The sequence below is a fragment of the Chlamydotis macqueenii genome, chromosome 11, assembly GCF_036417535.1.
Source record: "Chlamydotis macqueenii isolate bChlMac1 chromosome 11, bChlMac1.mat, whole genome shotgun sequence".
NCBI lineage: Eukaryota > Metazoa > Chordata > Aves > Otidiformes > Otididae > Chlamydotis > Chlamydotis macqueenii.
The window spans coordinates 11589973-11604778 of record NC_141566.1 but is presented as its reverse complement, the minus strand read 5'-3'; positions in this window follow the sequence as shown (position 1 = coordinate 11604778).

Here is a 14806-nt window from a genome sequence, read left to right as displayed (position 1 = left end):
CAGGCTGGAGCAAGAGATTAGGGATGTGCAGCACAGCTCCCGTACAGCCACTTCTTTGGAGGCAAGTCCATGCCATCCCCATTCATCCTACTCAACACCCATACTCTGCATCCAAGGGAGCTGGCTGCAGTTGCGTTGCAACAACTGGGATGGAGGATGGAGCCAGGGAACAGGTGACTTTCCTCAGTGCTGAAAGGCAACGTGCGGAGGGAGACATGCCTCCATAACACCCGGCTCCCCAGGGGCACTGGGTGGTGCAGACCTGCTTCGAGGCTGAAGGTTCATCAGCACGGGGAGGGCACTGCAGTTAGAAGGGTCCTGACTGCCTTGGCATGGAGCAGGTCCTGTTTTCCCCACACATAAGCTAACTCTGAGCACAGCAGAGTCCTTTGCACCCATACTACGTGAGGTGGCCTCTGCAAGCTGAAATCTACATGAACTTTGAGGCCGTCTCATTCTGCCGGGGGAAGCAGCCAGCTTACAGTCGCTAAGCAGACAGGTGGTTGATGTAGGCAGGAGACCAGAACAAAAGATACTCTCCCTGCTTAGGGGTCCAACCCCTTCTCTGAAAGCTGCTAGTTCCACTCTGCCAAGGAGCATGTTGCTGACACATGCATACCCCCCAGCCCCAAAAGAGCTGGGAGAAGGGGGCTTTTTTCTCCCATCACCCCCTCCTTTCTCAAAGCACCGAGGGCCATCTCAACAGCCCGACAGACCCAACTCCTGCCCCACTCTCCTGGTGCTTCCCCATTCTCGCTCTTCATCCCCACCAGGCCAGCTGCCCCTTCTCCCCACCCACCCCGCTCCTTGTAATCGTAGCAGTGTCAGAGCCGGCTTCTGCCTGGTGTTTTATTAGCCCATCTCCATGGCAACTTGCCTACAGCTTAACTCAGAGAGACCCCTATCTCCTCTTGGCCATAGATCAGCCACCCGCCTGTGTCCTTGGTCAGAGATGGGGGTCACCGCTCATCCTGCATGCTGCTGGGAGCCTTGCTGCCACCATCCCAGCCTCCCTGCCAGGGCTGTCCGGTGCATGGCAGAGCTGCCGTTTGCCCTCCGTGGCACCATGTTTGCACCCCTCAAGCAAAGTCTAGCAGTCATCCAAAGAAATAGTATCAAAAAGCTGGTCGTTTTCCCAGTTTGCAGGCAAACTAGAGCCACCCATGCAAACGAGCAGTGAGCTGGTACTCTTCCTCCTTTGGGCAGGGAGCAGAGTCCTGGGTCAGCCCCCAGCACACAGTAGGCTGAGGCAGAAAGGCTGCACGGGCTGAGGCAGACCCCTCCCCTCCTTGTCCATGGTGAAGCCCTCAAAGCCTGCCAGGAGGGGACAAAGAGCCACCTAAAATGCTGTGCTGTCCCTGGTATCCAGAAAGGGCTCCAGAGCAACATTTCCGCTAGCACGGTTCAAAGGCAAGGCTCCCCTTCAAAGTGTTCTCTCATCAGGACTGTCCTTCGGGCACCATCTTACCAGTAAACCCATTGGCTGTTCTCTCACATCTGCTGGCAAGTTAAAACTAGGTGACTGGTAGGAATCTGCTGGTCCCCACAAGTGCAGACTTTCCCACACACTTTTTCTGCTGTGGCAGTTGTAACGTGCTGCAGGACATGCTGCTCTTTTCACCCTTGCAAACACACAAGAAAATGTGTTCTTGCTGCTGAAACTCTCCACCTCTAAACCTTAGCCTTAGAAAATGGAGAGAGCTTTTTATTTGTATCCCGTATGTTATGCAGTTTGTCACTTCATTCATAAATTTCAAGCACCTGGATAATGCTGGGGCTAAATCTTGGCAACACAAATGCAAAAGTGGCTCCCAGCACCAGAAGTTCAGTTTATAGAAGCCTGGCAAAGTAAGCGAGAAAGGAAGCATCCTCTTTAGAAGCTGTTTGGGGCATTGCAGGGCTGTGTTGGTGGGAAGAGGAAGGTGATGGGCTAAGGCAGAAATGGCTCACTTGAAGCCATAGACACAATCCATGACAAAACAGACAGATCTAACATGCACTAGTGGAAAAGATGGTGTTTTTTTCTCTTTCCACATTCCCTGAGAGGTGCTGATCTACATACATAATCCCAAGGGATGCTTGAGGTAAAATGTGGTGTTTCTATACAAGGTCACATAATCCTTGCTGCTTTAGATAAGGGCTCTAAGTACATCTGAGGTTTTACCTATAGCTTAGATATGCCCAAAGAGATCCAGAAGTGGGCACTGAGATAGCTACGTGTCTTCATTTTACATAGATGCTCAACATGTATACCCATACAACAACTCAAAGAGCTAAAAAACCCTCCTTGCAGGACACTACAGAGCTCGAGATCTGTGTCTCAGCAGATCCTGGCAAGGCAAAGAGCTGGAGCCTTGTTTCTATGACAAAACATGTCCATCCAAATCTCCAGAAGCCAGGTCCAACTATCTGGAGAAGTACCAGAGCTCTTTTCGCAGGGACAGCTGCCTCGAATTTCAAAAACTATATGCTGGCAGTCGAACAAATTCATAAAAGCTAATGGGCCTGAAAGAGACTGTATTTGTCCTGCAGTCCCTTGGCAAGGGCAAAAATAAACCTGGAGAGAAAGACCTGTGCACATACTCTCTCTTTTCTCTTCTGCAGTTACAATAGCGGCATCAGTTCAAAAATGCCCCCATGGAGTCATAAGGTTTTAGATGCCCCAGCATTTCTATTTCTAACATTGTGCATGCTTGTCAAGCCCAAATATGCTTAAGCATTTAGGTACTTAACGCTCATCTAAATTAAGTGCTTAGGAAGGTGGACTTTAAGAGTTCTGCTTGTTTGCTTTTCTGATACAGGGTCCTGAGTTTGTCTCTGCACCCACAAAGCTGTGAATTCATTTTTTTGTTTCAAAAGGAAGTGGGCAGTAGCATGTAGCCAAGACCTGGAACTTGAAACAGGGCCAAATATGAGGATGTTCACACTAAAAATTGCAGGAGTTGACAGCTGAAGGGTTTGGAAAATGCCCTATGTTCATATGACATGGAATATGTTATTCCAGGTCTTCCTTCCCCTCCAAATACCTTTCTCAGCTTTCTTTGTCAACCCAGAGGAGACCCTAGTGAGCTGCCTGGTGCAAAGATGTTGCTGAGCTTCAGGTGCAAAGCCCACTAGGAGAATAAATCCTAAGGGAACTATGAACTCTGCTGCACTCAGGAACCTAACGTGTCTGGAGACTGTTTTGTTGAAACAGCAATTTTAGCATCCTCTCCAACAAGCAGGAGAGTTAGCCACACAGTATGGTTGCAGATAGAGCCTGTCAGCAGGAGAGCAGAGGTTTCCTAAAGACTTCAGCTGAACCTGCTACTTTAACAAGAGCTCTAAATATCATCGCATTGCCTGTGCTGTGATCCCTGAAAGGATTAATATCTTGTCATGTTTGGTAAACTTTACAAGGACCAGAGGAAGCTGAGGGAGAGGCAACTGTCTAACACCAAGTGGATCTCATCAGCTCTAATTAGCTGAAACAAAACAGCAGAGACCCAAGTAATAAGAGCTCTTCATGATATTAAGGTGAGTGGAGGCTGTGGGAGGCAGGACACTCCAACAACTGGCTCCTGGAGGCACCTGCATGGGAAGCTGAGGCTGAGCCAGAAGCTCAGCAGTTAATGAAAGGAGGACTGCTCAGAAATGGTTTGTGTGTTAGCCTTGTCCTGGCGTGTGATGAAGCACAAAAAAAGGGGCAGTTCAAAGCCCAAGAACTGTCTCCCTGTCACTCACACAGCTTCTCATGCATACACCATCTGCACAGCTGGTGCCAGGGATGGAAGCATGCTGGAGGACTTGCTTATGCAGCAGTCCAAGTCCCCTCCATCCCCAACTTCATCAGGATTGATGGTGACCCCCCCCTCTCAGAAACGCTTTCAGACACGTGCATTGGAAATAACTACACCAGTTGCCTGCCAGAATTGGGCCAACACTGAGGCAGACAGACATTCGGCTATGGGTCCCATAGCAGGCAGCTGGGACTCCTTCCTGGCACGGCACTTTGGTGAGCCTAGCTGTAGTTCTGACTACAAATGCACTACCAATAGTCAATGCTCTCCCAGGGCCTTTTTGCTTCAGGAGGGTTTTTTAGAGTGAACAGATCAGAGACAAGCAGCAAGAGGAGCTCTGCATTTGATGATAGGAAGGCACACGGCAGAGCAAAGCAGCTTTGCACAGGAGGAAGAGCCACAGGGCACAGAGACAGGCAGATGTTCTGCTGCTGCTATCAGCTGTCTGGCAATGGGACATGGAGCCTCTGGAAATGCAGTTAGTCTCAGCCAAGTAGGAAAACACAGGCCCAGGGAACCAAAGGACACTCAAGATGAGAAAAGAGATGCTGTAACTGCCCCCAAGCCAGCAATACTCATATACAGACCAAGATGCATGACCCAGAACAGCTCTACACAGAGGGAAGCCCTGAGACTGGTTGGTCTGTGATGAACATCACTGCTTCCACTCAGCCCCATATCCCAAAGCACACTAGCCGTCAATACTGGGAAATTTGAAACAGCAACTTTTCCTAAGTCTTCTTCCTCCCACACCAGGTGAAAACAGTCAGAACAAAACAGTCCTACAATGGCTTGGTCAAACACTTACCAAAGACTCAGATTAGTTTTTTTCTTCGTATGCCTCCCCAATCCCAGGTCCTGGGCTGTTCAGGTGACTCCAAAGCAGCAGCCCATCTGAGCCAGAGTCCTGGCTCTGACTTACCCCAGTGCTGATACCCCTCACCTGCAAGGCTGGACTTGGGTCCCAGCTGTTAGAGGACACCAGCTGCAGCATCTGAGCATCAAACTTTGCAGGATTTAGTAGAGCAAACTTCACTTTGTTCCAACTGATAGGAGGGGAGAGGATAATTAGCAGGATCCATTCTGCTTTTCCCAATCCAACCAACCCCACCATTAAGGAGGAGAACTCCTTCTGTCTGGGAGCGACTGCACGTGCCACCCTCTTGATTGGTAATTAGTGGAATAAGAATCTCAGTCAACTGGGAAATTTGCCTGAGTAAATGATATCCTCAAGTGCTTTCTAATCTGAGGAAGGCAGCCTCTCACCTCACTGCTAATGGGCTGCAGTAGGGAGCACAAAAATCTCTGCTGTGGACCCACCTGCATCCAGGAACACTTCTTTAGCTAATTCTCTCCAGGATCCATGCCAGCAGCCCCAGCCCCAGTCCTGCCAAGAGTTTGTGTCAGTAATTAAACTGCCTCAGTCTCACAGCACTTGCTCCCTCCTCAAGGCATCATGAGCATATACTATTTAAGGAGTGGTCCAGACAGAAAAGATTCTCGGGTCAACGAGTATGGGAACTACAGAAAGCCCAGATGCAGGTTCAAGGACAGCTGCAGTACTATTTCCATAGAGAGGACTTTAGAAGTGAAAGAACAGAGGTTATGAGTCAAGACAGAAGCTGCACAGCACCTGGCAAATCACACACTGGAATATTAACTAAAATAACTCTCTGCCTCATCTCTTTTAAATTCAGATGCGCAGGGGAATCCATCAAGGTAATTTATGGTGTGTAGCTGCTGATATGCCAGTCAAAGGAAGCCCAGAGTAACAAGTCTGTTAAAAGAGACCTCATTGATCGTTATCTGCACAAACACAGGCTTAATTCCTTCAATCCCAGTTAATCAGGATACTTTGTTAGATTTCTTATACAAAAGGGTAAATGATCAGTGGGAAGCATTAGGCATTAGATATGCAACCCCCAGATAGCTCCCCTTGTCTGGAGGAGGCTGTGGAGGTGCTGTTTAGTAGGGTACGTGCTCTGGAGCAAATCTGAAAGATCTTCAGCCAGAGGTTTTCAATAGGACATTTTTTTCTTTCATAAATGGAAATTTCTCCATATACAAACCCCCAAGATTTTGATGAAAACCTGACAATTTGCAGATGCAGAGATAATAATCAGGAAGGCAGAAAGAAATGAAAGAGCTTTGCTAGATTCCAGGAGCTCACACAGAGGGAGCAGGCTCACAGATTTTGCCGGGAGCAGCAGAGCGGACCTTGCTCTGTGGATTGCAGATCTGGAGCCATCCAAGGTGCCAGGAGCTGCGGCAAGAAAAGTACCACTAATAGTAGCTTCTCTTTCCACCTTCTGTATAACAGCACAAACAGAGGTCTCTTTTCCTAAGTCTGAAATATTTTTGTTCTTTACTTGAAAAGAAAGCCATTCTGACCGGATTGGTAGGGATCTTTTTGCATGGACTGATGTGCTATTGTGTTACTGTAAGCTGTAACATCAAGGCAAACTGAAAAGCGTTGAGACAGTAGGAGGTAATGCCCAGATCAGGACTAGATCTGGTTTTATTAAATATAGTAATTACCAATCTGGAAGAAGGAATAAGCAGCACATTAATTAAGTTTGAAGAGAGTCTGACACAGAAGAGTTGCCAATAACAAAATTGAAAAAAGCTTATAAAAAGGAGGAAGAAAAAAAATCAGGTGAGAAGATAGCGGTGTTACCGAAATCTGGAATAAAACTCCTTAACAGCAATGAGAAGTTAAGAAGCAGGCACTTCTTTATTGCAGCGCTGGGTGCACGGGGGATCGCTCCACCTAGCGTGCGCACCGGTCTGAAAATATGGACAGAATATATTTAGTTATTTCATGCATAATCATTAATCATTCCCAGAATACTAATACATAATCATTAGTTTTCCTAGAAATCATTATAATATTCCCCACTCACTTGCGCATGCTCAGTCTTTTGAGTCAGGGGTCTTCTGGTGGTCTTGGGGGTCGTTGGAGTGCCCCCTCCTCGAATTTGCTGGTCAAACTCCTCCTTGAAATCTTCATATATGGTCTTGAGAACAGGTCGTGTTGCTCCTTGATTTTCTGGCTTCAAAATGATGGCTCAGGGCCTATTTCCACAGCTGGTGTTTGAGGCCTGCCTTTGTTCTACCACCTTTCTTAATTACCCCAGACATGCTAGGCTAACTTCTAACAAACGAGATGTTGTAACAGCTCTAAGACTCCCCGTTCCCTCTAAGGACAAATAGATTTAATATAAAATTTAACCTATGTGACTACGGTTCTACAGTTAGCAAGAATCACCTCATATTGATATTTAATTTAAAAAAAAATCATATTATTCTAAAATTGTATTGATTAAACATTTTATGTCATGTAACAGAGGAATCCATCAGCAAAGGAAATTACATTAAAGAGGCTGCTTGGAGGAGGAGGTTCAACTCTACCTCACCCCAATAGTCCCAGAAGTCCTTTGCTTATCTCAACCTTCTTCCCTGAAGCCAAAGCAGCCTCCAGGCAGAAAGGGCTTTAGCACATCATTGTAGGAAGACAAGTCCTCCCAATACTGCAGCAGTATTAGGAGGGAATGATGGAAGCTTTGTCCTCAGATAAGAGGACAATCATAGAATGGTTAGGGTTGGAAGGGACCTTCAAAGGTTATATAGTCCAACCCCCCCCCCCCCCCCCCCCCCGCAAGGAGCAGGGACATCCCCAACTAGATCAGGTTGCTCAGAGCCTCATCCAGCCTGGCCTTGAACGTTTCCAGAGATGGGGCCTCCACCACCTCTCTGGGCATCCTGTTCCAGTGTTATACAACCCTCAGTGTAAAAAAAAATTCTTCCTAATATCCAATCTAAATCTACCTCCCTCTATTTTAAAACCATTACCCCTAGTCCTATCACAACAGGCCCTAGAACAGTCTCTCCCCATCTTTCCTGTAGGCCCCCTTGAGGTACTGGAAGACCGCTATAAGGTCTCCCCGGAGCCTCCTCTTCTCCAGGCTGAACAGCCCCAACTCCCTCAGCCTGTCCTCATAGAAGAGTTGCTCCAGCCCTCTGACCATCTTCATGGCCCTACTCTGGACCCTCTCCAACTGGTCCATGTCCTTCTTATGTTGGGAGCTCCAGAACTGGACACAGTACTCCAGGTGGGGTCTCACCAGGGCAGAGTAGAGGGGAAGAATCACCTCCCTCGACCTGCTGGCCACGCTTCTCTTGATGCAGCCCAGAATGCGGTTGGCCTTCTGGGCTGCAAGGGTGCATTGCTGTCTCATGTTGAGCTTCTCATCTACCATCACTTCTAAGTCCCTCTCCTCAGGGCTGGTCTCGATCCATTCTCACGCTGCAGAAAATGAGGCTCTGAGCAACCTGATCTAGTCGGGGATGTCCCTGGTCCTTGCAGGGAGGTTGGACTAGATGACCTTTGAAGGTCCCTTCCAACTCTAACCATTCTATGATTCTAATTTTTTTTTTTGCTGAGCAGCAGGATGAACCTGCAACCATTCCAGGACAGAGATTTACTCAGAAAGCCCAAGTGACCACCCTCAGAGAGGCACAGACACACACTCCTCTGTCAAGCTGCAAAACAAAAGGGCAAACTCCCTTTCCCTGCCCTGACAGTTGCAGCATTTCCAGCTTTGCTATGGCTATCTTAAAGTTGCTAGACATTATAAACTTCTTTTATGCAGATTACTCTGTTGAAGATTATATCTACATCCAAAGGTGATATGTCAGCTGACCTGCCCTGAAATTGCTAACAGAATGACATCACCACTAATTAATCAGCTTCTGCCCTGGATATTTCTCAAATCCCCTGAATGCAAAGCACAGCAATTAGTCACATATTCCAGCAGGAATTGCCACCTTCCTTTTCTCTTGCGTTCCTCTCCCATTTCTTGCTCACACACACGCTCTGAGGCTGTGTTGCTGCGCCAACCCAAGCATTTATCCACAAGGAAAATGATCACATGGTATTGCTTAAAGTCTATATTTGCCTTGCTCATCATCATCCTTGGTAGAGTGTTGGCCAACACCAGTATTAACAGAAGCAGAAATATGAAGGACAAAGGAACAAATATTTCCCCTACTAATGCAGAAAGCTGGACCCCACTCAGACCCAAGCAACCTTTCTGAATGCCCTTCAAAAAGCAAGGGCATAAGCACATACTGAACATGCACAGCAGGAATTCCAGATTAAAAGGGACAAGAGAGAGTTCAGTGGCTGACAGCTCTTCCTGTCAAGTCAGGGATGTTGGGACTGGCTGAGGAGGTAGGGACAACTGAGACAAGGCCACATTGGTCAAATGCTGGGCTGAAGACATAGGACCCTGGACCATAAACAGTAGCCAAAGCATGTGGGGAGGGGACCAAAGTCCGTAAACAATGCTATGGCCATGAGTGTCTGCTGCCAACAACCTGTGAAGCCTCTCCAGCAGCAATACACAGAAAGTTGTAGAGTCAAGCACTCAAATCAGGAGTGCCAGAATTCAGAGCAGCCCTGATGCCCTCACATACAGATGTAAGAGCAGCAAATTATGATACTGTTTAGAAATATAATCCTATTACTTCACTACAGGACCTCCAGCTCTTTCAGCCAGCCAGATGCATCTGTCCCAGACTGAATTAGCACAACAAAGTAGCAGCAGTTCCTGTTTACAGGAGACTGCTATTTGTTGCAGATAATAAAGGACAAATAGCACATAGCCATAAAGCTGCAGAAAGATAGAGGATGCTCATCTTGTGACAGTACATTGTGGGAGCAGGTGCTGCCTCTGGCTCTTAGAATACCGGCAAAACCACTCAAACCCAAGTTTCCATAGGGAACCACTTACTTTGGTTCTCAGAGGTATATGAGATCTCCTGGGTCTGTCTTACAGATATGCCAGGCACCCACTAATGTTACTCAGGAGCAGCTGCACTGCAGAGAGCCCTCTGGGGTTAAGTGTTCCAAAATCATGACCCTAGATATCTTCAGCTTGAGAGCCAAAAGCATTCACTGGGTTTCTGCTTTAAGCTCTGCATGTCAATTCTCAGAAATTTAAAGAGAGGATAAAAATAACCTGTCTTCCAGTAGTGGTGGTGTGAAATTAAACTCATTACCATGTGTGAAGCAGCCTGATACAATAGTGATGAGTACTACTGTGCAGAAAAGAAGTAGATCCTACAATAGGCAAAAGAAAAAACTGTAAGACTCACATTGAATGCAAGCACTGGGTATCCTGTGCACTCAATGAGACAGTGGCACTTCAGAGAAGATCCATGGGGGTCAGGTAATTGGGCTGTATTGATGCATGTGCACAGCATGGGGTGGGGTAAGGTAAAAAAAGCAAATTCAATTTTTATGTCCCAGCTCCTGAACATCAGGTTTCACTGCCTGAACATTTCAGTAGCATTAGCATGCATAGTACAGAGAAGCTTGGTAAAAAGCAAAAGGTTAAAAATGAAACCAGGGGAAAAAAAAATAAAAACAAAACCAAAACAACATAAAAAAAAAACCAAAACAAAACAAACCCCAAGATAAAAGGTTGGGTGAAGAAGACTAATGAAATCAAGGTAGAGAATACCAAATTTGCAAAAAAAGCTTGGCTACTTACAAGGAAAAGGCTAATCTAAGAGCCAGTACTTCATTTACTTTTATAGCTATGGTGGCTTTTAGAGAAGATATATAGAGTGTAGAGATCAGGGGAAAGGGAAGATGTGCAAGTAGAAATGTTTGAGTCTATTGGTGAGAAGGCACATATATGAAAGCAGAACTATCAGAGTAATTCCAGGCATCCTAAAAGCCATGCAAAACAACTCAGCAAGCACTGCTAAGCCCTCGTATGATTGCAACACCCATGAGATCTCACCACAGACTATGGGAAGTAATTTTCAGCTGTCTGATGCCTTTGCCTGGCTTGCATTTTGCTGCTGTGGCTTGAGCCTCACAGATTAGCAGCCAGCTCTCCTTGGCCTCCAGCCCACAGCAAACACATGTGGAACAGCTGCAGAGGGCAAACTGCTGTTGGCCAAGAAAGAATTCATCATATGGACTTACTTTACTGTCTTCCATGTGATGTTTTTAATTGGAAGTGTAAGACCTTTAAATGTCTCTTCCAACTCAAACTATTCTATGATTCTATGATACTGTGAATTTTTCAGGCTAGTTTTCATTTTGTCTTGACTCTATCTCCAAAGCACCTCCATGGGGCATGGCACAGAAGCAGGTAGTCAGCTCTCCTGTTGCTTTTGGGGTATAAAGACAAAGCCAGCAGCTGAGGGTGCTCCAAATTCCTTTGAAGGAGATAGAGGGAAATTTGGAGGAAAAGACACGATGCAAAGGTGCAATGGACCCAAGGAGTCGCTGACAAGAACCTAACAGACCGCACTGCACATCAGCTGCACCAGGATTCAGCACTGCCCTGCTAGTAACAATCAGAGTTACAAGGTTGTGATGCTCACAGCTTTTTCATTTTAAAATAGTTTCTGCTAGATTTTCTACTTTTTTTTTTTAAAAAAAAACAACTTTGACTTTAAAAATGTATAATGAAACTTTGAAAAACTGCATTTTTTGTCAAGGTTTTACATTTCCACTTTAAGCTCTCTACCAGCCAGAACAGCAGTAAGAAAGATGAATTTTTCACAGGAAACAGAACAATTTCTTTCAGTTTTCTCCTTTTTGTCCTTCTATCTTCATGTAAGTGACAAAGAAGTCAGAATATTTTAGCAAGGAGCTACTGCCTTAGTCCCTTTCTTCACTCCCATTTTATGAGCTAGAAAAGCAATAAGGGGTTTCCATCACTTTGAGGAAAGTGGAAAAGCCTGATAATTCTTCCCATTGGAAAATAAAAAATTAAGCCAGAACAAAAAACCTTTGTCAGGTGAAAATGGATGAGAAAATTCAAAGAAAGAGAAGGCTATTTTTCACCAAGAAACCACCCATGTGACCCAGCTTCAACTCTTGTGTTAAGACATTCCTTTAAAAAAAAAAAAAAGGGAGAAGGTTAGTGCTTGCTGCTAAATAATCCTTTTTTTAACCTGGGCAAAACAAAGATCTGTGATGAGACTGTAAAGAGAAACAGTAAAGCTGCCTTCACCCTTCCACAGACAAACCTCAGAGCCTCCACAGCCAGGCAGTGCTGTACACTGATTGCTGCACTGCAAGGAACAGACCCAGACCTGGTCCTGGCCATGAGGACAAGGCCAAGGAACACCAATGAAATCTGCAAGAGGTGTTTTACAGTGGGATTATACACCTGTGAAAGTTACTCAGATATTGGGAGATTACAGCCTGTATGAAAACAGCTGCACATTTTCCTAAAATGCTGAGGGAAGGGGAGAGACATCTGGGGTGCACTGGGCTGTGCAGATTAGGACCTCTTTCCAACAGGGACTGTTGTCCTTTGGCAATAACTAGCACCAAAATACCCTGTTTCAGGAGACCTAGAAAGAGGCATCTATAAAAAGGTTACTGAGGGATTCCCTCAGCTATTGACACACCGAGAAACTTGGCAAGATGCTTGCTCTGGAAACTGCAGAGATACAGATGCTGTGCAAGCTCCCTCTGGGGCTTTTAGGAAGTGTCTGACTCAAATGGAAATCAATGTGAGGCTGGAGTCAACTGCTCTGGAGAGAAAAAGCTCCATCCAGAGCCAAGCCTAGGCCAGCCTCTTTGTGCCACCTTGGGGCCAAGAGACAGTGTCCCAGTGCCCTGCCTAGCTTGCGGTAAGGGAACAGCACACCAAGGGGAGCCCAGGGGTTTGCACCATGCTTCCAAGAGCTTCCTTTCACCACAGCACTGAGTTTCTCCCCCTCCCCCGCTTACCTCGCTTCTGCACTTCCTCTTTATTTTCTCAGGTTCTGCCCACAGCCCTTGCTGGTCACGGTCCCATCCCTATGCCTGGGGCAGGATTGTGCCTTGGTCCCAGGACAGCCTGTGGCCAGCAAGCTGCCATGCTGCCTGCAAGGGTGCAGCAGACCTCCTCCTGGGCATCGTTGCACAGAGTGACCAGGGTCTGGGAAGTTTGTTTGGCCAAAACCAGCCCCTTCCTTCCCAGTTCCCAGACAAGGCTGGAAGGGGTAATTACTGTAGTGCAAGGAAAGCTCCCTAAATCGTAGCTGTATCAGGAGCCACGGCAGTAACAGATACACCTGAAGGGCCAGCCGGGCCACAAGTGCTGCTGGAAATGACACTGCTATGAGGCTGACTGCTAACACGGGACAAAAATGCATTTGCTCCAGCCGAGATCTGCTGCTCTCTGTACCTACATACCAGCAGAATGCCCACTGCAGGTAGCACAGACCCCCTCAGCAGGCGTGGAGGTCAGGGCAAGAGGTATTGCTGGCAGCAACAGCATCTGCCTGCAGGCCTGCCCGAGGAAGGAGCCTGGATGAACCCAGCGGAGGAGCTCCCCCAACAGGCCAGGCTAACCGCAACACATATCGCCCATCTCCACGGCTCTGATCAGTCCCCACCACCCTTAACAAAAAAAGCGTCTCCGCCCCCGCCTCGGACCGACCGCGCGGCAGCAGCGGGGCAGAGGGCTGGTGACGCCGCACCGCCCTCCGGTCCCGGCCCCTTGGCGGCTCCTCCGCCGGTTCCGCGGCGTCTGCTGCCCTCTGCCAGCCACGAGAGGGAAGCGCCGCCGCTGCGGCCGGGCAGGCCGGGACAGGGGCTCTGGGGACACCCGCACAGGGAGCGCCGGGTAAGCACCTCCCCGCTCAGCAAGAGCAAACTCTGAAAGCAGCATCCTGCTGGGAGACCTGCGTCCTCCCCACCCATCCCGCAAGTGCTAGAGCTTGCGGAGAACCGCACCTCAGCCAGGCCACAAAACACTCATCCGGTTTTCAGACCAAAGCGCCGGTTAGACAGAAGCCTCTACACCTCCACTGGTGATAGCAGATTGCCAGATGAGCATCGCAGAGCTGAAGCAGCAGTGATCTAGGTGTTAAAAGATACAGCTTGTTTTATTTATGCATTTATTCCTGCAGAGAAGTGATCAAACAGCAGGCTGGGAATTTCTGTGCAACACCAGCACCTGGTTTCTAAGGAAGGAGACTGATTCAAGAGGCACTATCTGGACTCCAGCAAAATCCAAGCTGTGTCCAATCCAAGATGGACACAGTCTGGTCTTCTCAGAGAGGCTTCCCTCCCTGCCCTGCCTTTTACACAGCACTTCTAGCAGCCCCTTCCCAGCACACATTTGCTAGCCTCACTTGCTCACATGTTAAGAAAAGCTGTATAACGATAGTGTCACCTGCAGATATGTGCAGCAGCCATTCAGGTCAATCAGTGCATTTCTGGTAAGTGGACACGTCAATGGGAGACCTCTGCTTTCCCAGATGAACTTCCATTTTAAACTGAAGCTTATTCAAGCAAGTGATGCATGAAAGTGTCCCTCTGCAAGTAAAGTGACTGTAAGATGGCATTTTATCTATCTGGACTTTTTTTTTTTTCTTTCCTTACAAGCTGAGCTATGGATAGATCCTTCTTCAAGTTACTACTTTTCAGTAAAGTTAGGGTTTGAGCTACAACATTTACTGCCCCAGTCAGGGCAGGTTCCAACCTGTAACCCAACCAAGCAAGGTAAGGAGCAAAACCGGGGGCTAAACCCCTACCCAGCAACTGCAGATCTGCAGAAGTTCCCACAGCTGTTCCAGTGGACATCTGAGAAATCATTGGCTTTGTTTTTGAGGGATAGGGAAATTCAGTCTCCCTGCACCTGTGTTAACACCCCACAGACAGCTGGCAGCACCTCTAACCCTTGCTCTGCTGGAAGAAAGAGCTTCAGCACAAACAAGCTTCATCCCTGTAGCTCTCAACCATGCCCAGACATCAAGTTAGCACTAAGCATTTCCCAACTTATGCTACTGCAGATATACCACAGGTGTGCGGCAAAAAGCTCACTCCTCCCCTTCAAATTCTCCCTTCCAAGCAGGCAGCAGGAGGACAGGTCACTGCCTTCAGGGTAGTCTCCCCCATGAACCCACTGGGGTCCTAACCCTGTGCGTGCACTCACCGTAACACAGAGGCACAGGCCCCCCGCTCTGAAAGCCTGCACCTGCCGTATATTCCTGTAAGCTCT